We start from the raw sequence: 21,407 nt of genomic DNA on the forward strand, positions 1-21,407 counted from the left end.
GAAGGTGGTGCAGGACCAGGCCACATTGTACGTAGGGTCTCTTGTACATGGGATCATCGTGAATCGGGGTTGACTGGATAGCAACTAAACAACATCTTCCAAGGCCCACTGTGGTGATAGTACCCGCCTGAGGGCACTAGCTCCACAGCGGGGCCCCTACACTGGGGTTGTTCACATGGTCTTCTCTGTGAGTGGAGCTGTGCTCCAGGGGCCAACAACTGCAGTGTGCGTGGCAGTAAGCATTATGGGGCCAGGAATTAGGTATTTGGTCAGAGAGTGTTTTCTCAGGAGGAATTTTGCCTCGTGCCTTTTGAGTTTTTGGTTCCTACTACTCTTAAGTTGTGTCATGCTGATAAAACAGCCATTTGTTATCTATTTGCGTATTTTCAGTGTAAGTTTATAAAATAGATTCCCATTTTGCAAAATAAAGCAAGACCTTAGTGCTTTTCTTACCCACTGCCAAACAATGGGCAGGCCCTCCTGGACCCGTGGCTGCCTAGCACCTCTGCAAGGAGAGAATTGGAGAGAGAAGGGGGCCCTGCATGGTTCAGATCAGAGCATGTGAAATGAGTAAGATGTGAGTTAGCTAACAAACATCAAACATTATAGGAGAAAAAGGCAAAGAGTCCACAGGTCTCACTTCATTCATGAGACTGTCATTGGCCTGTCTCATGGTTCTGTGGTCACAACAGTCCATCCAATAGGATCACCATTGGGGTTAGGCTCCCCAAATCCCTGTGAGAGAAGAATTTACTGATTAGGAAAAGTAGGATTTGGGCATTACCACAAGTAAGCCCATCAAAGTTCTTAAATATTCATTCAAATAAAAACAATTAAAAAATAGCGCACTAAATAAAGGACATAAAAATTCTATTTTACACATTTTAAAGAGATAGAAATGGATCCTGTATGACTCAGATCATTCTTATCTCATTGGAAATGTCTAGTCTCTCATCTCCATAACTTGAGTGAGATGCTTGTAAATTCATTTTGCCTCATTGCAGATACAACATGATAATGAGCTTTTCTCTCCTGTCTGATCATCAATCACATTGCTTTCTGTTTTTATGACTCAGAGTCTTGGCTCCTAATTCCTGGGGCCCAAGGTGGCCTCAGAGATGTAGAGTAGCTTGAACCGACAAGGCTGAGCAGGTGCAGCTCAGTTCTCTTTCCCGCTCTCTGCTTGGCCCACCACAAGTTCATGCCAAGACTCATATAGTCACCAGTTCAGAGTCAAGGTTTAGATTGACTTGGCCTCAGCTCTCCCCTGCCCCTTCCAAGTCTTCTCTCAAAAAACCCTCTAACCTTTCTTTTCCTACAAGCCTTATTTATACTTTCTAAATCCCCAGTACCCTCTTTTTCTAATTATCTCAAGCAGGAATCCCTCACAATTCACAAATAACTCTCATAGTAGCTACAAAAGTACCACGCAGCAAATTACAACATGCTGGGATTATTTTATTTCTGGTAATAAAAATTCATAGATGCGGAGGGATTGGTGTACTGAATCTCTTATAATAAAGAGATTTCCAGTAAGATTTATCATCTGATTTAATAGCTGAATTATACCATGCAGTTTTTTTGGTTTTATATGGACAACATTACATTGAATAACAAGCCATTGGGATAGAAAAGGGTTACATGCAAAACCAAAAGACTCTTTAATCAGACTGTGTCTTGGTGGTCATTAGTTCTAGTCCAGAAAGCGTACAAGTGTTAGCTTTTGTTTGAAAATTTCAGATACTTCGCAGCCTAAGTTACTTCAGAGGGAATTTCTGTCTTTAATTCTAGCTGGAGGGGCCACACTGGGAATCCCAGCTTCTCAGACTCTCTATGTCAGGCATATGTGTGAGTGGTATAAATTACTCAGGCATTCAGTCTTTTGGCAAGATTATTATATAAAATATTTTTTAAAAAATTGCCATCAAGTCAGTTCCAACTCATAGCGACCCTGTAGGACAGAGTTGAACTACCCCGTAGGGTTTCCAAGGAGCCGCTGGTAGATCCCTGACCTTTTGGTTATCAGCCAGGCTCTTAACCACTGCGCCACCAGAACTCCACCTAAAATACAGGCCTGGCTGTTTAGTTTACTGATGTGCCAAAGGGGGTTTCTTATCACTAACTCATTTGTCTTTTCTTACCCTCCCTACATGTGTGAGTGGATTTGGGGATCTGCAGTTGGTTTCTGATCGCCCTGGTGTAACCTCATCTTGTGCACATCTGGTCACCTCTGTGATCCCAGCGAGTTCTCAGTTATCCTTTCTGTACATGACGTGCAGGACATTTCTGTTACAGTTCTGCTGATTGACAACTGTTTTAGGACATTGTTTGCTGGCTTGAGTGTCGAGATTTCACTTCTTTCTCTTTACTGTATTGTTCTTGGTAGTCATTTGCCTCCATAGTAGGCAGTTCAAGCAGGTTTTGGTAATGAGTTGGCAAACAGCTCAAATCGTCAGAGCTGGTTTTGGCTCATGGATCTGGAGGTCATTTTGGACAATACGGAGAGACCTATGAGGCCAGCCACACCTCTCACAAGCTGTTTCAATTCAGCTGAGATGTGAGTGTGGCCCCTGGCTTCGTGGACTCTAAGCAAGCTGAAGGCTATGGCTCTTAAAGAAAGGATAACAACCCATCTTGGTACCTTTATCCAAGTTTGTCTAAAGGTCTATACTCTTCTAAAGGCAACCTTTAGCTATATAATAGGACCATTCGTCCAAAAAACTGAGCTATAAATCAGGCTGTCAACTAACTCTCACCTTTCTTGCCCTTGGCTTTCCCATCATAAAATAAAGGGTTTGGACAAGATGATTTTTAGTGATCTGATTGAGTCTATACCAGTTGAGTCCATTTAAGAAGGAGTGTAACGTTATCGTGGCAACCGGATTGTTTTGAATCACTAGCTTTTAAAAAAAATGAGTAGGAAGTTGTAGTTGTACTCATTTCAGAAATATGGCCAGTCATGGTATCAGTTGCATTTTTCTTCATATGCTAAACTCCCCAGGGACACTACTTCAATTTATAGAGAACAGAAAAGCTACACTGAAGTACTAAGATATAGATTTGTTCCCAGACAATCTAGGGAACCAAGTCTACCACAAAGTATTAGATATGTATTTATTTCTCATTTGTTGCATCCCCCATGTGGTGCTAGAATATTATTTCTTCTCTTGGAACTTTCTAGCCTTTTCTTTAGTATTAAGTGAAGCCAGATTATTATTATTCTAAAAATCTGCATCTATATGCATTCTGATCTAGTTTGTCTGCATTTGTTAAGCTTTCTCACTCATTTGTTGCCTTTTATATTGAAAGTGAAGCCACAAGGTCAAGTTAGATTTCTCTCATATGCCTTGACTATGGATTAGTAGAAGGAGCAGCAGCCCAGAGTCAAGGGATCTGTGTTCTTATTCAGCTCTGCCACTGTATCTCCTGTGGGTCCCTGAGCCAGTCACTTAGCCTCTCTGGGTGTTAGTTTCCTCACCTAAAATGAGAACAACCATCTCTGCTCTACCCCCCTCAAGGATGTGGTGAAAACGAAAAGTGGTATAAAGTGTATGAAGCCGTGAAAGGCATATACTACAGCAAAGAATTGCGTGACTAAATCAGTTCCAGCTAAAATACAGGAGAGATGAACGTTTATCTCCCCACAACTAGCCTGTAAGCTCCTTGCAGACAGAGCTTGTCTCTTTCCTCTTTGACTTTCTTTTCACATAGTCCTGTAGAGCTGGCACGGGATGGATGCTCAGTAAGTAGCTGTGAATTGCGTTTACATATTCATGATGCTGCTGTCCCTTCTCTCCGGAGTCATCTCCTAGCCTGTAAAGTTTCCAGAGTCAGCCATGACAGGCACTAACCACTAAAAAAAAAAGGGGGGGGGGCCAGAAATCAGAGCTATGTCTGTGGAGAATCTGAGTACAGGAAGTGTTTTGCATTAGGTGTCCACGCACTTCTCCACTGTCTCCTGCTGTCAGTTCTTACTGCCATTTGCGCAATTCCAGGGCTCTCTGCAGGGGCCAGGGTTGCAGAGTTTTTAACCAGATGCTTCTGTGATCACTTGTCTTCTGTGGGCAGACAAGCAGGCCAGGGGCCCCGAGGCTGGCTTTGGACAATCCAGATCTGTGCTTGAGTCTTTATCGTAGGCCTTATGTATATAATCTATGGCAATTTTGGTTTTCTTGAATTGCCTTTTTGACCAAACAGTTCTGAACAGACGCTCTGTCCACTTATTTGAGGAATTTTATAGACTGTAGAATGGCAGGGATTCAGAAGCCTGCAGCTGAGTCCACAGCTTCATCACACTCAGGACACTCTTTGAATGACAGGTGGCTGAGTATGAAATGATTATACATTTTCCTTAATTGCAGTCTAGAGGCATGTTTTAAAAAGCATGAAATCAGACAAAAATGGCCTAGTTACATAAAAGTCTGCTTCCTCAAGGACTTATGGAGGGATTGTTGCTACTTTTTTTTCCATCCTCTCACCTCCTTCATTCATTCACTACAAGAACTGAGCATAGGAGTGTGCCGACAGTGTGTGTGAGTGTGCAGTTGCAGGTGGTCTCTGACCTCACAGAGCTTCCAGTCATTGGGAAAAGATACCCACCCACAGTCATTCTAGCAAATCTACTGAAAAAAAAACTTCTTTAAAGTTTTAAAAAGTAAAGATGTCACTTTAGTGACTAAAGTGCATATGACCCAAGCCTGGTCTTTTCAATTGCCTCGTATGCATGCAGAAGTTGGATAATGAAAATGGGAGATGGAAGAATTGATGCTTTCACACTGTAGTGTTGGCAAAGAATTGAATATACCATGGGCTGCCAAAAGAACTAACAAATCAATCTTAGAAGAAACACAACCAGAATACTCATTAGAAGCAAGGATGGGAAGACTTTGACTCACTTGACCCATCATCAAAAAAGATCAGTAGCAGGAAAAGGACATCATGGTTGGTAAAGTAGAGGGTCAGTGAAAACAAAGGACACCCTCAATGAGATGCATTGACACAATAGCCATAACAATGGACTCAAACATGCCAATGATCATGAAGGTGGTACAGGGTCAGACAATGTTTTGTTTTGTTATACATAGGGCTGCCATGAGTTGGAGGCAACTTATTGGCAACCAACAACAGTAGTCATTGTAAAAAAAAAAAAACAAATGTAATTACTTGTGTGTCAGACTGTTAAATCCAATTATTCTGATTGTTTGAAACCTTCAGGCAGAGAAGCAAAGGCAGGGGGGAAGGGACAGTAGGTCTTAGGGAGTTGCTAGGCCACCAAAGTAAATGAGCTAAGAGCTTGTGAAACCAGCCCTGGCAGCAGTCATCACCACGCACCTATGAGAGGCTGAGGCAGAAGAGCTCAGCTAGAGGGTGATTTCTGGGAAGAGTTGTCAGTGTAAGTTCCCTACCACCATTGGGAACGGAAGGAGATGCTTTCCTCTTACCTCCAGCCAGATGAGAGAAGCTGCAATGAAACTACCCAGTTAGCCTGTGCTGTGTAAAGGTGAAAGGTGCTTGCCTGGGGCCAAAAGAGAGAGGTGGATGCATTGGGAATGAGCTGTGTTCATAAATGTTCCCGTGAACCAGATGCACCATGTGGAATCCAGTCGTGGTTGCCTTGGATGCTGCCCAAGAGGACTGCCTGGGGGGCAATGCAACCCAGATAGAGTCTGGGTGAAGTGGGCCATTGGTAACCCAGGGCCTGGGGGCAGGGGGCTGAGGGGACAAGACATTGACTGAGTCAAGGAGCTGGCTTAAGCCTCCAGCAAAGAGGTCTCCAGAAATTCTCTCAACGTCCCCCACAGGATGATGAGCTAACCACTGTCCACCTGCCACATCCAGAGGGAACCAGGGACAGGTTCACTTGCAGCACCACATCAGACCGAGCTCATTTCCCGGATCTGCTCCTGTAGGATCAGAAGCAATAGCGAGTGGGGATGGTGGAGGGAGAAGGGGCTTCCTGTGCAGGCATCCAGGCTTGAAGCAGGCTGAGCCAGGGCACAAGGGAGACCTGTGATTTTGGATAGACCTATTGTTTTGACTAGTATATTGGACTGGACATTTGCTCAATGAAATTGGACTTGGTAACTAAAAGATACTGGAAGATGTTGGTGCTTGCCCAAAACTACGTGCAGAATGAGGAAGGGGCGCCTATAGAGTGACTTAATGGGACTGGTGAGGAATAGTGAAGCTGCTTGATGGTTTCATCACTGTTCATGATACAGGAAGTCTAGGTTGCTTTGAGAGAGCAGTTTCACAGAATATATCAAAATAACTCAGCTACTGTATTTTAACTCATTTCAGTCCTCTTACATTCATTTTATGGTGAGCAAACCAAAAAAAAAAAAAACCAAACCCAGTGCCATTGAGTCGATTCCAACTCATAGTGACCCTATAGGACAGAGTAGAACTGCCCCATAGAGTTTCCAAGGAGCGCCTGGCAGATTCGAACTGCCAACCCTTTGGTTAGCAGCCGTAGCACTTAACCTCTACACTACCAGGGTTTCTATGGTGAGCAAAGAGATACATATTTAGCTGATACTGAAGAACTCTTGAGTTTATATTTCAGTTTACATGCTTTTTTGTATATTTTTAATATTGCATACTTCATCTAAAGAATACAATATTAAAAGTAATATTTTAACCTTCTGTTTCTTTTACTTTAACATCGTTTATAATACTTTTTACATACATATACTTTTTATTCCTATTATAAGAGGGTTTAATATATCCTTTCTCCTATAAACACACACACACGAGTCCCCATTAGTCCTTTTGTTAAAACATATATTCCATGACACTTCTTAAACACAACCAACAGTTAACTGTCTTTTGGGTATAAGACAAGAACTAGCAGCTCTAACAACCACATAGATCTGTTGTAACTCATAGCAGATGAAGGTCAAAGTTTTTGCAATGACTCCAAGAATTATTGTAGGAGCTGAATTCAAGCCCAGTGTATCTCAGAGCTGGAGGGGACTTTGGATGTCAGTTGGAAAAGTGATGAGGCTATTCTAACAGGTTTCAGAGTCAGAGTGTTGTGGACTGAAATCCCTCCTCTGCTATTTTTTAGTTGTGTGGCTAAGCAAGCTATTTAGCCCCTCCATACCTCCATTTCTCCATCTGTAAAAATGGGGACAATACCACTATTCCATCTAGTGATTGTGAGGATTACATGAGGTAACACACATAGAATAACTGTCGTAGTTAGATGCTCAAAACATCGCAGATGGCTGCCCTTGTAGAGCTAGCCTTGTGGAGATGGTATCTGGTCTAATTGCTGGCCTTCAGGCAGACAAAAGATTATTACTCCATTTGGCCAGTGAGGCAGTAAAGTCCCCGAGAAGCTCTGTCAGCGCTGGCCATTGAACTTTTTGTGATGGTAGAAATGTTGTATATCTGCAGGGTCCAATACAGCAGCCTCTAGTCACATGTGGCTAATTAAGCACTGAAAAGTGGCTGAGAAAGTAGATTCTTAATATTATTTAATTTTAATTAAATAGGCACATGTAACTAATGGCTACAGTGTTGAACAGCACAGTTCTAGGTAACTCCAAAGTACACAGAGAACCCAACCCAGTGCATTGACACCTAGCTCAGTATTCCTTCCTTTCTACTGCAGTCCCTCATTCCTTTGGAACTGGAGCCTGATGGGGTGGTCCCAGCTCCAGCTCCAGCAATAAGTGTGCTGAAGAGGGACGCACCTATTTCAGGTTTGTGTAGAGAAAAGTAACGCCTTTATATAACTTGGTACTAGGGTTACAAATCTCAGAGCAGATGATAGCTGTCTTCCTAGCAGCCGCCCATGAGTATCCCTTTTCCCCACAGAGTTTGGGCTTTGGGTCTGCAGTCCCAGGTCAGCAGTGATGAGGGAACATGTCCTAATTGAGGTGGATGATTGGTGCTGGTGCAATGGCTCTCAGGGATCTGGTTGTCCTAAAATGAGAGATTATGCAATTCATCTATTCCATGTTTTGACAAAAGACATGGGGCACTCTTTTTTTTTTTTTTGGCTCTGCTTAGTAAAATACAAAATTCAGTGTTGAATTCAAGCACCATGTTTAGATTTATTCTTTGTTCCACATCTGAAACGGAGGTTGGGCCAGGATGAGCACAGTACAGACTTGTGCTGTGGGCGGGAGAATGAAATGTGTAAGAAACAACCAGTTAGTGAACTAACAGCTCCTGTCACCTCTCCTGACAGCTCTTGGACTGCTTCCCAGCTCCCTCTTATTCTCAGGCTCAGCCATCTCCTTTTCCATACCGGCTCCTACCAGTGGCCACAAGGTCCTGTACCATCCTGAACTTTCTACTTGGTAGGCAGCCTCCACCTCATGGATGTCTGATCTTTGAGCTCTTTGCAGGAGCAAGAATGCCTCTCTGGGCTGCAGCACCCTCTGCTGTGTGTGAGGTGTGTGAGCATTTCTTATCCCCACTTTTCCGAAGATGCTCAGGACTTTACATTACCCCTGCCCCAAGTCTTAACCAGAGCTGCATGAGGGGATTCCAGATGTCCACTTCCAGGGAAGATGTGTCACCAGCACCCTGAGCTAGGAGGAGGAACCACTGTATTCCATAGAAATCATCTGCCAGCCAGCCTGAGGTATTATCTTGTTTTACTTATGATAGGGGTCACCTGGTTTTTACGGGCAACTTGAGAACCTAACACCCCACTTAGAAGCTGGTTTCTGTACTCTGAATGATACATTCCCAGTTTTTTTTTTAATGCACTTTAAAAATATGTACCATGGATCAGGCACTATTTTAAGCAGTTTTCAGATATTAATTCACTTATCCCTCACCCAAGCCTTTTGAAGGAGAGAAGGTAGATACTGTTTTATCCTTGCTTTACAGATAGGGAAATAGAAGCCCAGAGAGATTAAATTGTTTGTCCAAGGTTGCACAGATAGCAAGTGGCAGAATCAGGACTCCCACCCATGCACTTCGGTTGCACGGCTTTTATATAGTCTTACCCCCCAATCTCAGCCTTTCTGTCTCACCGGCCAACTCTTGGGACACAGACTGCTCAAAATATAAAATGTAAAAATCCACTTCTGGTTAAAAATAGTGAGAAAGTCATATTTTAACACTGCCTGTGTTTTTCCTCCCTTAGGTGCTGTTTCTAAATCTTTACTTAGAAAAGCTACTTTTGTCCCAGAGTCTAATTTGTGATGCTTAAACAAAAGATTTGTATTTGCTGAAGGCTGATGTGGGGCACAGCGTGCCGTTCCTTTTGATAACCACCCTGCTGCCTCTCACATTCTGACGGTGATCAGAAGACTCCCAGGCAGCCTCCACCGGGCTGCTGGCAGTTGGAGATGGTGACAGGTTAGGAAACCCTGGCTGTTCTTGAGGCCTCAAGACCCCAGACATCCTACCCTGATGGATGGATTATGATGCTGCCCCTTGCTTGGGGACCTCAAATAGCTAATGGCTACTAGGCCTGTAGTGGTGCAAATGGTGAATGCACTCGGCTGCTAGCCAAAAAGTTGGTGGTTCAAGTCCACCCAGAGGCACCTTGGAAGAAAGGCCAAGCAATCTACTTCCAAAAAAATCAGCCATTGAAAACCCTGTGGAGCACAGTTCTACCCTGACACACATGGGATTACCATGAGTCGGAATCGACTCAACAGCAATTGATTTGATTTTTACTGGTCCTGTCCCCTCCCAGTCAGAGCTGATGGGGAATACCATGAACAAGAAGATAAAATTTAACCTCAATGTGAGATGCCAACAGCTATGAAGCATTTCTTAATGGCAAATCAGTCACCTACTTTTTCAAACTTGTGAGTGGTTTTATAAAATCACCAAATCCAAAAATAACCAATGGGTTATATATTTTTTATGTTCATTTCATCCTTATTAATCACTGCCTGTTTATTTCTTATCGTCCATACTACTTCCTGTTAACCTCTGTATATCTAAGATAAGAGATCACAAACATCCGCTAGGGTAAACCAGTATTGGTTCACAAACTCACCCTTCCCTTGAAGATGGCCAAAATGAAACAGAGAATGATCCATTTAATGTAATTAGTCCCGCAACCTGAGGTCCTTTTGGCTCCTCCTGACTTCATGGACACATGGACTGATACGTATTTTCATCACTATAGCACTTTATCCTGCTGTAGTATTTTACTGACATTTTCCCCGTCTCCTTCCCCCAGAACAGATTGCCGTAGGCATCACGTTTCACTTTAGCTCTTCAGAGATTCCTGGGTCAAAAAAGAACTAAAGTGAGGAAAGAAATTGGGAAACCTAAATTCTTGCCTGCATTCCAGTGTTAACTTGCTGTCTGCCTCATTTGTAAAATAGGCAAAATTATCTGTATGGGATTTTTAGACGCACATGAATTATTTGTCAAAATGCTCTGGAAAATATAAAATGGAAGAAAGTATTATCTGATGAATACGGATTTTTTTTAATCTTGAAGATAGATTTTCATTCTCTAACTTATTTTTTTTAAATCTCGTCCAGGCAAACAAACAGCCAAATTAAAAAACAAAACAAAACAAAACAAAAACCTACTTCTTTAAATACTTACTAAAGTTTTTTCTTATATTTTATAGATCCCTATTTTTTTTTTTATTGTTATTCTTTAAACTCTCGTTAAGCTTTCTGTGCTTTTCTTAAAAAAAAAGAAAAACACTTGGTGAGACATTTACAACAGGACTCATTTAAGGCAGTGTAAACTAGAAGGAAGCATTTAGGAAGCTAGTGTCTTAAATGGAACTAATTTTCAATTTCCATTAGTTGCCAAGACAGAATTTAGGTTTCCCTGTAGAACTAGTGGATTCTTTAACCTTTTATGGATGGATTTCATTGTCAGAGAGAACATAGAGAAGCACCACATGGGATTTTATATACATCCACAGCTTCTTGTCTATCTGAGTTTCCTGATATAAGCGCCGTGGGGAGCCCTTACGTTTTATGATTTGCATTCCCCACTCTCATATTCTGTCTCTGGACCTCAGAGGCATTTCAGGAGACCATGGCACACTGCCGAGTCCTCAGAGAGGGGAATGGAAGGACAGGCCCTTTTCTGGAATAATTATCACCCAGTTCTTGTTCAGGAAGACCTGGAACCAGTGCCCCTCCATCACTTTAATGCTGCCTTAGGGGCTCCAAGAGGAGTCCCGAGGTGGTACAAATGGTTAAACGCTCAACTACTAGCTGAAAGGCTGGGGCTTCATACTCACCCAGAGGCACCTCGCAAGACAGACCTGGTGATCTGCTTTCTAAAGGTCGTAGCCTTGAATACCCTATGGAGCAGTTCTCCTCTGCACACGTGGAGTTGCCGTGAGCCATAATAGACTCAAAGGCAACTAACAACAGGGCTTTAAGGAGCCAACTTGATATGTGTTCATTGACCGCTTATTTCCGGCCCTAAGGTTTTGCCCCACTGTTGCCCTTTTCTTTGTGTTTCTCTCCTCCCAGTTCACTCTCAGATATCACCAGTCTGTGTCTCCCAATTTCTTTGCATATAGTTTCTCCTCAGATGGCGTCAAAGATTCTACTAATATCCTGCGTCTATAACTTGAGCATATCTTTTCTGTGGGGGAAGGAATGGTATACAGTTTACCTATCAGCTTTCTTTATCAATCTTTTCCCCTCTTATGGATCAGGGCAGGGAAAATAAAGTGTAACTTTTATAGGCCACTTTCTAGTATTTTCCTAAGGCTTACATTAGAGTTAAACTCCCAGATAATTTGTTGGCAATTAGCATTACACAGCCAAGGAAATAAGGAGCCCTGGTGGTGCAGCAGTTAAGTGCTCTGCTGCAAACCAAAAGGTTGGTGGTTCAAACCTACCAGCCATTCTTTAGGAGAAGGATGTGGCAGTCTGTTTCTGTAAAGATTTACAGCCTTGGTAACCCTATAAGGCAGTTCCACTCTGTCCCATAGGATCGCTATGAGTCGGAATCAACTTCATGGGTTTGGGGTAACCAAGGAAATTAAAAAATCATGATGAAAAGCAGGCACTTCCAAACTTTTCGTTTTCTCTGCAGTCTTTGTCACTGTCTTGGAAGCTACAATCATATCAATTAACCACCGATCTAGAAACCAGTAGAAAATATGGCATCTGGAAAAAGTCTCTCTTTTCTGATAAAATTGTTTTTGAACTGACTCATTCCGTTTTGAGGCTTAAAGATGTAAGCTTGGGAGCAATTCGATTTCAGGGCTGTGGGGCAGTGTTCAAATATTCTTGTGAGTATAAGCTGCTCAGAACTAGAGGCTGTTTTAGCAAGTCATTCAAATGTAGAGTCATTTGTCAGAAAATGATCGAATAAATGGTTTTCTAGATTTTTTTTCTCACTGAGTTGGTGTCATTCATTGCCATTTGCTCTTCCCAGTTATTTTTGTTCTAACATATCTTCCACGTTTGTACTGTGCCTTTTCCTAGTAGCCTCCCACTTCACATCTGCCAATTTCCTAATCTACCCAGTTGAAGAAGAAAATTAGGTGGCTTATTACCGCTTGTCTCGAAGTCAAGTAATCTCCCCCATGGACTTTTGTCCATTCATTCAACAAATATTTGAGGCCCTACCAGGAGTAGTAAAGTACTGTGCTTACCAAATTTGGGGTTTAATATATCTGGGCTTTACTACCTTTTCTGGGGAAACTTAGCTCCTAGATTATAGTCAGATATACATTTCCTATATATTCTGTTCTTCTTTGAAGATTCTAGAAACTTATGAGTAATTAATAATTAGTGAGCCCCTGGGGAAAAGGAACACTGGTGGTACAATGGTTAAATGCTTGACCGTTAACTGAAATGTCAGTGGTGTGAACCTGCCAGACCTGGCGATCTGCTCTCATGAAGACTACAGCCTAGGAAACCCTATGGGGCAGTTCTGCTCTGTTCTATAGGGTCGCTATGAGTCGGAAGCAACTTGAAGGCATGCAGCAACAGTCAGCCGCAGGGAGTTGCAAACGGTCAAGTGCTCAACTACTAACGTAAAGGTAGGCAGTTCAAACCCCTCATAGGTGCCTCAGAAGAAAGGCCTGGTGATGTGTTTCTGAAAGGTCCCAGCCTTGAAAACCCCATGGAGTAAATTTCTGCTCTGCTCATATGGAATCACCATGTCAGAACTGACTCGACAGAAATGAATTTTTATTTTTTTAAGTATTGAATGGAGTTCCTGGGTGGTGGAAACGGTTAATGTGCTTGGCTGCTAAACCAAAGGTTGGAGGTTCAGGTCCATCCAGAGGTGCCTTAGGAGAAAAGCCTGGTGGCCTACTTCCCAAAAATCAGCCCTTGGAAACCCTACAGAACACAGCTCTAGTCTGACACACATGAGGCTGCCATGAGTTGGAATCGCCTTGGCGGTGACAGGTGGTGTGAGTGTTGAACAGGCAGCATAAAGTTTGAAATTACTATAGTATTGCTTTGTAGGGTGTAATTCTAAACTTATTGCCCTTCCTTATGTTTTTCCAATTAAGCTGTTCTTTCTGTAGTATGAAAGTGAAAAATATAAACATATATTTAAAAATATGTGTGTAGGAAGGCAGTGGGAGTACTGGAGAATCCTATCATTTCACTTCTTAGTGAGAAATCCTGATTCAGAGTCATTGTTGCCCAGAGATGGCGTGGAGACAGGCAGAGCAGAGTGGTGGCAGATTGACAAGGCCAAGCAGGTGGTGTGTGGGTCCCTTGTCCCAGCTTTTAGCAAGCACAGACTCCCTTGGGATCAGGTTTAAATATGAAAGTTCTGAGTAAAGCTTCCCCTCCAAAAGGATTGAAAACCACAGATTTAGAGGCTTGTTATCTCTAGTTCAGGAAAATGAGTAACCAGAGAGGTATGTGTCCTATTCCTGTCAAGGTTGATTTGCATACATCTTGGGAGCCCTGGTGACACAGTGATTAAGAGCTAGGCTGCTAACCAAAAGATCGGCAGTTCAAATCCACCAGCCACTCCCTGGAAACCCTATGGGGCAGTTCTACTCTGTCCTATAGGGTCACTATAAGTGAAAATCAACTCGACAGCAATGATTTATGTGTGTGTGGTAGGGGAGATAATCACTCCGCACCTTTGCCTTGGTGTTATGGATTGAATTTTGTCCCCCCAAAATGTGTGTCAACTTGGCTAGGCCACGATTCCCAGTATTGAGTGATTGTCCACCATATTGTGATTTGATGTGATTATCCTGTTTTGTAAATCCTAACATCTATGAGGCAGGATTAAGAGAGTTATGTAAATGAGGCAGGCCTCAATCTACAGGATCAGGTTGTATCTTGAGTCAGTCTCTTTTGAGATATAGAAGAGAAAATTGAGCAGAGAGGATAGGGATCTCATACCACCAAGAGAGAAGCACTTGGAGCAAAGTGTGTCCTTTGGACTGGGGTCCCTGTGCTGAGGAGCTCTTAGGCCAGGGGGGATTGATAACGAGAACATTGCCCCAGAACTGACAGAGAGAGAAGACCTCCCCCAGGAGCTAGTGCCCTGAATTTATACTTCTAGCCTCCTAGACTGTGAGAGAATAAATTTCTGTTTGTTAAAGCCATCCACTTGGGGTATTTCTGTTGCAGCAGCACTAGGTAACTAAGATACTTGGTTTGCCAGTTTGCAAAATGGCCCAAATCAAATCTAAGTCCACACCACGATAGAAATTAAATTCTTCGTCTTTTATTACCATAGAAGACAGAGTCAAATGCTTTTATTTTTTGAAAACCACTAGGTTAAACCCAGTCTCTTGTTTTTGAGCTTGAAACATTCTAAGCTGCTTCCTTATGAGCCCTTTGTTCTGGGTTTTAAAATTATTTACTTGGTTTTACTTTGCTCTGCAGTATTTCCACTTTCCTTTTAAAAACTCTGGCCATAGTTAGGAATACACTGTACTGATTAAAGTGAGAAAATTACTCTCATAATTCTCTTTACCCTCAAACTGTGTTTATTGAATCAGATTTTCCCAATGTCCTAGAGTTCCCTGGGCCATATGTAGTATATTACTAATTATTATCCTGCTCTCCTGAAAGAATGAAAGCAATTTCCAAATGCCTAAACTGTCAACAGGGATTAGTTTTATAGTGCTGGAGAATCCGATTTACTGCTTCACAGATAATTTCTGCGTCCTATGGTCTAGTCTTATTAATATGATTAGTTTGTTCTCACTGGAAACCTAAGTCCCAAGATCCCTGCCTCAACTGGTTGTTTGTATAGGTGGGAAACAATTTCTGACTCAGTACGGTAACCAGCTACTCTTTAAGGTGTTTTTCAGTCCAGCCCTCCCCAAGCCAGCTGGTACTAATTCACTGATAGTTTCTTTTTCTCAAGAGGCCGTGTGGCGTAGCACTTAAAAGCTTTGACTTTAGCCAAGACTGCCTGGGTTCAAATCCTGGACCTGCCACTTTCTAGCTGTGTGACTTCAGACAAGATACTTAAAATTTCTGTACCTTAACTGCCTCGTATGTAAAAAGGGAATAATAACAATAAAAATGGAAATAATAATGATGGTAAATAAGTTACAGGATTGCTACTGAGGTAAATTAGATAATGAAGTGGTTATAGTATTAATTACCTGGCATGTGGCAAGCTCTCCCTAAGTGTTAATTTAGTTATGACTCTCATTACCTCAAATTGTTCACCAACCTGTGAGAAAATATTGACATTCCTCATCATGTATGAATGTGTCTGAGAAAAGCATCTTAATAAAATAATGATTGAAATATTCTCATCTCACAATAGCTTATCTAAGAGGGTTCTAACATCTTCGGTTGGTCATTGTTATGGGTTGAATTGTGTCCTACAAAAAGATACCTTGAAATCCTAACTCCAGTACTTATGAATGTGGCCTTATTTGGAAATACGGTCTTTGCAGATGTCATTAAGTTAAAATGAGGCCATGCTGGATTAGGGTAGGTCCTAGCCTGATGGCTGGTGTCCTTCTAACAAGAGAAAATTGGGGCCCAGAGACACAGTAAGAAGGCCATTTGATGGTGGAGGCAGAGACTGAAGTAAGGCACCTATAAGCCAAGGATAGCTGGCAACCAGTAGAAGCTAGGAAGAGGCTAGGGAGTATCCTCCCCTAGAGCATTCATAGAGAGCATGGCCCTGCTGACAAATTAATTTCGAACTTCTGGCCTCCAGAACTGCGAGACAATAAATTTCTGTTGTTTTAAGGCACCTACTTTGTGGTATTTTGTTACAGAAGCCTAGGAAACCAATACAGTAATTTCGAGTTCCTAAGCATTTGCTAAGGAACCCTGTTGGCACAGTGGTTAAAGCGCTCAGCTGCTAACCAGAAGGTTGGCAATTGAACCTACCAGTCGCTCTGTGGGAGAAAGACGTAGCAGTCTGCTTCCATAAAGATTTACAGCCTTGGAAACCCAGTGGGGCAGCTCTACTCTGTCCTAGAGAGTCTCTATGAGTTGGAATCAACTCAGTGGTGGTGGGTTGGTTTGGAAGCATTTCCCAAGGAGCACTGGTGGCAAGAGCAGTTAAGGGCTTGGCTGCTAATTGGAAGATTGGTGGTTCAAGCCCATCCAGCGGCTCCATGGGAGGAAGACCTGGCACTTAGCTAACGACTGCTTTGCCTGCAGCCAGGAAAACCCTGTGAGGCAAACCATATAGGGAAGGTCTGCTCTGTCACATGAGTTACTACGAGTCAAAATTGACTAGATGGTGCCCTATAGAACAGAGTAAGTATAACTGCCCCATAGAGTTTCCAAGGCTGTAATCTTTACAGAAGCAGACTGCCACGCCTTTCTCCTATGGAGTGGCTGGTGGGTTCAAAAGGCCAACCTTTCAGTTAGCGGCTAAGCACTTAACTACTGTGCCACCAGGGCTCCTTTTTGGTTTATTTGTTTGTTTAAGCATTTGCTAGATGTCACACTCCATCCATCCCATGACAGTTGCTCTCTGCTTGAACTGTCACCTCTTTGCAAGTGGTTCCCAGACCTACATGCCAGGTCCAGCCCCTCTCCTAAGATTCATTCACATGTTGTCAAGCTCTCACCTGCCTTTGGCTAATGTGTCCATCTGCCTACCTGCCCAGACTTCTGTTTGCTGCTCTGCCTCTCCTCCAGAGCCTTATATAATAAGGTGCTCAGTAATTGTTGTAGAAAGAGAGATGTGGTCTCTTTTTTTAGAGATCGGAATGTAAAAATTTCACATTCGCTGGGCTCTCCCTCTTTGACAGCAGGTGGCTGGTTTTTTGTTTGTTTTTCCCAGTTTTCTCTCTCCTCATCTCTGCTTCATGAACTGAAAACAAAAATTAAGTTGCAATGATATGCCTCAGATTGCCTTGTGTGCCACAGGGTTTACTCATTTGCGAGCACGAAGCTTTGTGTAATAACCTTCAGCAGTCAGTTCCCTACTCAGGGCCCTTCCCACTCTGCACTCAGTTTCCCAGGTTGGGCATAAAGGTGGGTGCTGACTCCCAAGAATCCATCTGACCTAGGAGTGCCATCTTGTGGACGCCTTGACTACTACCTCCAAGAAGGTGCTCGTCAGAGTACGTACTTGACGTACTCAGTAAGAGTGTTGCCTGAGTACTGTTGCCAGTAAAGTGTTTTTGCAAGATAGATGAAGAAAATACATGTAAGCATCTTGTGACCATGACCTAAGCGTCCTGTGAAACTATCTGTAATCACTAACTATACTATTAATCATCAGAAATCAATCAGATTGTTACAACATTCATTGATTTTCCTATAACTGCCCTCTCTGTAGTTTAGTACCTTATTTACCTCATAAAAATACTTATATGATGAAACTGCTCTGGACTACATGGTTCCCTTTTCAGTGCGCTGTGTAGTTCCCCAAGTGCAATTGTTTTAAACCCTTAATAAGCCTCCCAGCATTCAAGTTTTTCTCTACAACAAATATAGGGGGACATTAAGATCAATAACGCTTGCATTTTGTACTAGCTGTTATTAGACAATCTGCTTTATATTAACTAAATCATCAGCTGAGCAGATATTCAACTGTAACCATTTATCGTGCTTCAGATAGTGTCTCGGGAGATTTCACGAAGTATTTCAGAGGTCTCTCTCAGGCTAGTCCAAATCTCAGAATAATAAAATTATATCCTGTTTTCTTTAAAAAGACCTTTCAAAACAACGTGCCTTCCTGGAACCTCAAAAGTGTTTCACCTGTTGAGCCTAGTAGGTGCCTTATGGGGCACAGTAGGTGCTCAATGATGCTTGTTGATTAAACCGCTAATTAGCAGTCAGCAAGGTCCAAACACTATTCTGATGTCCTTCACGCTAATCCTGCCATTTATGATCGTCAGATTATTTACAGCGTTAGAAACTTGGCAGAACTACCCGAGGACTGTGTCTCACTATTATATATCAAATATTCACTAAGAAATAAGCTCCCACTGGCCGACAGATTCCTTGGTAGTACACACAGATTGAAGTATGTGAGTTCATTAACTGTTTTCAAGCATCTTTCCTTTACCGTGAAAGGAGGATGAGGGAACAACAACAATCAAAAAAAAAAAAAAAAAAACTGACGGCAAAATATTACTCTCTTCTCCTTGCATGCATTTTAAAAGAAAAAATCAACAGCAATAAAGTTATTAATAAGTAGCTGAATTTTTAAGAAAAATATATTCTCTGAACTCCTAAAATTGAGAAGAGATATTAACACGTGTTGCCCTCCTGCCCCAGTGGCTCCTGTCCCTAAAGAAGTAGGTATTGTTGTTGCTGTTAGCTACCATCCAGTTGGCCCTGACTCATGGCAGCCCCGTGCACAACAGAACAAAATGCTGCCTGGTCCTGCACCATCCCCATGATTGGTTGATCCATAGTGTTTTCATTGGCTGATTTTCAGAAGTAGATCACTAGGCCTTTCTTCCTAGTCTGTCTTAGTCCGGAAGCTCCACTGAAACCTGTTCAGCATCATAGCAACATGCACGCTTCCACTGACAGATGGGTGGTGGCTGTGCTTGCGGTGCATTGGCCGGGAATCGAACCCTGGTGTCCCACATGGAAGGCAAGAAGTCTACCACTGAACTGCCCCTGCTCCCATTGTAGTAATGGATACTGATTGTCAAATAGTGAACTGAAACATTGAGAAGAATGATGTATTTCCCCACCAATCTGAGGCACTAAAACATTGCATTCAACCTTTGCATTGTCCACAGTTTGTGAAATTAGGGACTTTTTGTCCCTAATTTATTAAATACAGTGGAAGTATGCTACCTGTTTTCTTTTTATCTGATTCATTGAAATTAGCAATGTTCTTTCCAATCGTTTAAAAATCTCAGAGTGTCAGTGCTTCAAAATTATTGTCCTTACTTAGTACTGAAGCTACTCCTGAGATACACACTTTAGCCAGAGATTACAAACCCATTACTGTCAAGTCAATTCCAAGTCATAATTACCCCACAGGACTGAGTAGAATTGCCCCCTAGGGTTTCTAAGGAGCAGCTGGCAGATTCAAACTGCTGACCTTTTGATTAGCAGCCGAGCTCTTAACCACTGCGCCACCAGGGCTCCAGCCAAAGATTAGACAGGCCCATAAACAATAATACATGTAGCTCAACCATATATATAAGACTAAATGAGCACACCAGCCAAGGGGCAAGGACAAGAAGGCAGGAGAGGAAACAGAAAAGCTGGACGAATGGAAAAAGGTCGAGAAGGGAGAATGTTGACACACCACGGGGTTGGCAACCAATGTCACAAAACAATATGTATATTAATTATTTAATGAGGAACTGATTAGCTCTGTAAACCTTCACCTAAAGCACAAAAAAAAAAAAAAAATGTGCTGTCCTTAAAGTGAAAAGGCAGTTATAAAAAGTTTATGTAGGAGGGAAAATAAACACTCCCGCCTGCACACACACAGATAAAGTCTATCAGAGTAGGACCCTTGCAAGCTGTTCAGTTCACTTCTAATACCTAACAATCCTGGTATGTTGCCTGTGTTTTATAAGAATGCATCTAATCAAAGCGTGTAATAGCCATAATTCTGCCTTTTTATTCTTTTTAACTTTTTATCTTGAAATTTCAAATCTAGAGAATCAAAACATTGTATATGGGGACACACCTAGAATCACTAATTGTTAACTTTTTTGCCACATTTATTCTATCTCTGCCCCCCCTTCTATCTTTCCCTCCCTCCCTCTTAAGAACAAGGAAGTGCTTTTACATAGTCACACCGAAATTATCAAATTCAGGAAAACGTAGCACTAGTAGAATACTGTCAACTGATACATAGACCTGATTCAGTTTTTGCTGCTTGTCCTAGTCGTGTCCCTTATAGCAGTTTTCCCTTGATTCCAGACCCCATCCAGGATCATGTGTTGCATTTAGTTCTTGTCCCTTTGATGCACTTTGTCTTTCATGACATTGAAATTTTTTGAAGAGTACAGAGCAGTTGTTTTGTAGAATATCCCTCCACTGGGTTTGCCTGCTTCCCCACATTTAGATTAAGATTATGCATTTTTGGCAGAAATACTAAGTAAGTGATATTTTTTTCTCAGAGCATTACGGCAGTGGGTATATGATGTTGGTTTGTCCCACTATTGATGATGTATCTTTGGTCACTTGGTTGAGGTGATATATGCTGGATTCTCTCTTTGTTAGTAAAAGTAATCTCGGGGTGGTGGGGGCGGGAGGTACTCTGAGACTATTAATGTTCTGTTTCCCAATAAATTTCACTCAGCCATTTCAGCACCCACTGGTCATTCTTGCCTGAATCAGTTATTACTGCTGTGGTTGAAGATGGCTTCTAATTCTTTTATTCGTTTGCATTTATTAGTTGGAATTCCACTGTAAACAATGGTCTTATCTTCTACTACCTCTGTGTACTTATCTATGCATTTGTTTGTGAGCATCAGTAGAGACGTGTGGACTCTTTTTATTCAATGGGTTATTACTCATTACCGTCATTATTCATTTTAATGCTCATATGGTCCCAAATTTGCCTAGTGGCTACTCCTTCAATCTTCCTCCTAAGTTTTTGACATATCCCCATCAGTTTGTGAATATCATTTGTTCTTTAGCCCTTAGCATATCTATTTTGTGGGTTTTCATTCAAGTCACTGCCCCAATGACAGATTTTATTCTTGCAACAAATATTTTTCGGGCCGTTGCTTTGACCCAGCCACTGATGTTACTCATAGACCAATGGAAACCAGTCAATTCAATTGGCCCTTACAATACAGTGAGTTATGATAGTGGGCACCACGAAACATGAAAGAAATCTCCTAGCCACATTGGGTAAATTGAGGGCTCCTGAGAGAATGTCTGTCACTTCCTAGACCTGAAAGATGAATAAACATGTGAGGAGGAGGCACAATGTTCCAGGCTAAAGGAACCACGTATTTCTTTGAGACACCAAATGTGTTAATTCTAGAATAGGATGAGTGTGTGATGTGTGGGGTGTGTTGGGGATTACAGGGGTGCAGCAGTGGGAGAGAAGAGTCTTGTAAGCTTCATTAAGGACCCTGCCAAATT

At 42.1% G+C, this 21,407-nt stretch overlaps 1 protein-coding gene across 5 annotated transcripts in view; it reads left to right on the forward strand.

The window, feature by feature from the left end:
• RASGRF2 (Ras protein specific guanine nucleotide releasing factor 2) overlaps positions 1–21,407 on the forward strand; it is a 287,549-nt gene that overhangs the window by 230,210 nt on the left and 35,932 nt on the right. The gene's annotated exons all lie outside the window — the stretch shown is intronic.

This window comes from Elephas maximus, chromosome 2, assembly GCF_024166365.1.
Source record: "Elephas maximus indicus isolate mEleMax1 chromosome 2, mEleMax1 primary haplotype, whole genome shotgun sequence".
Lineage (NCBI taxonomy): Eukaryota > Metazoa > Chordata > Mammalia > Proboscidea > Elephantidae > Elephas > Elephas maximus.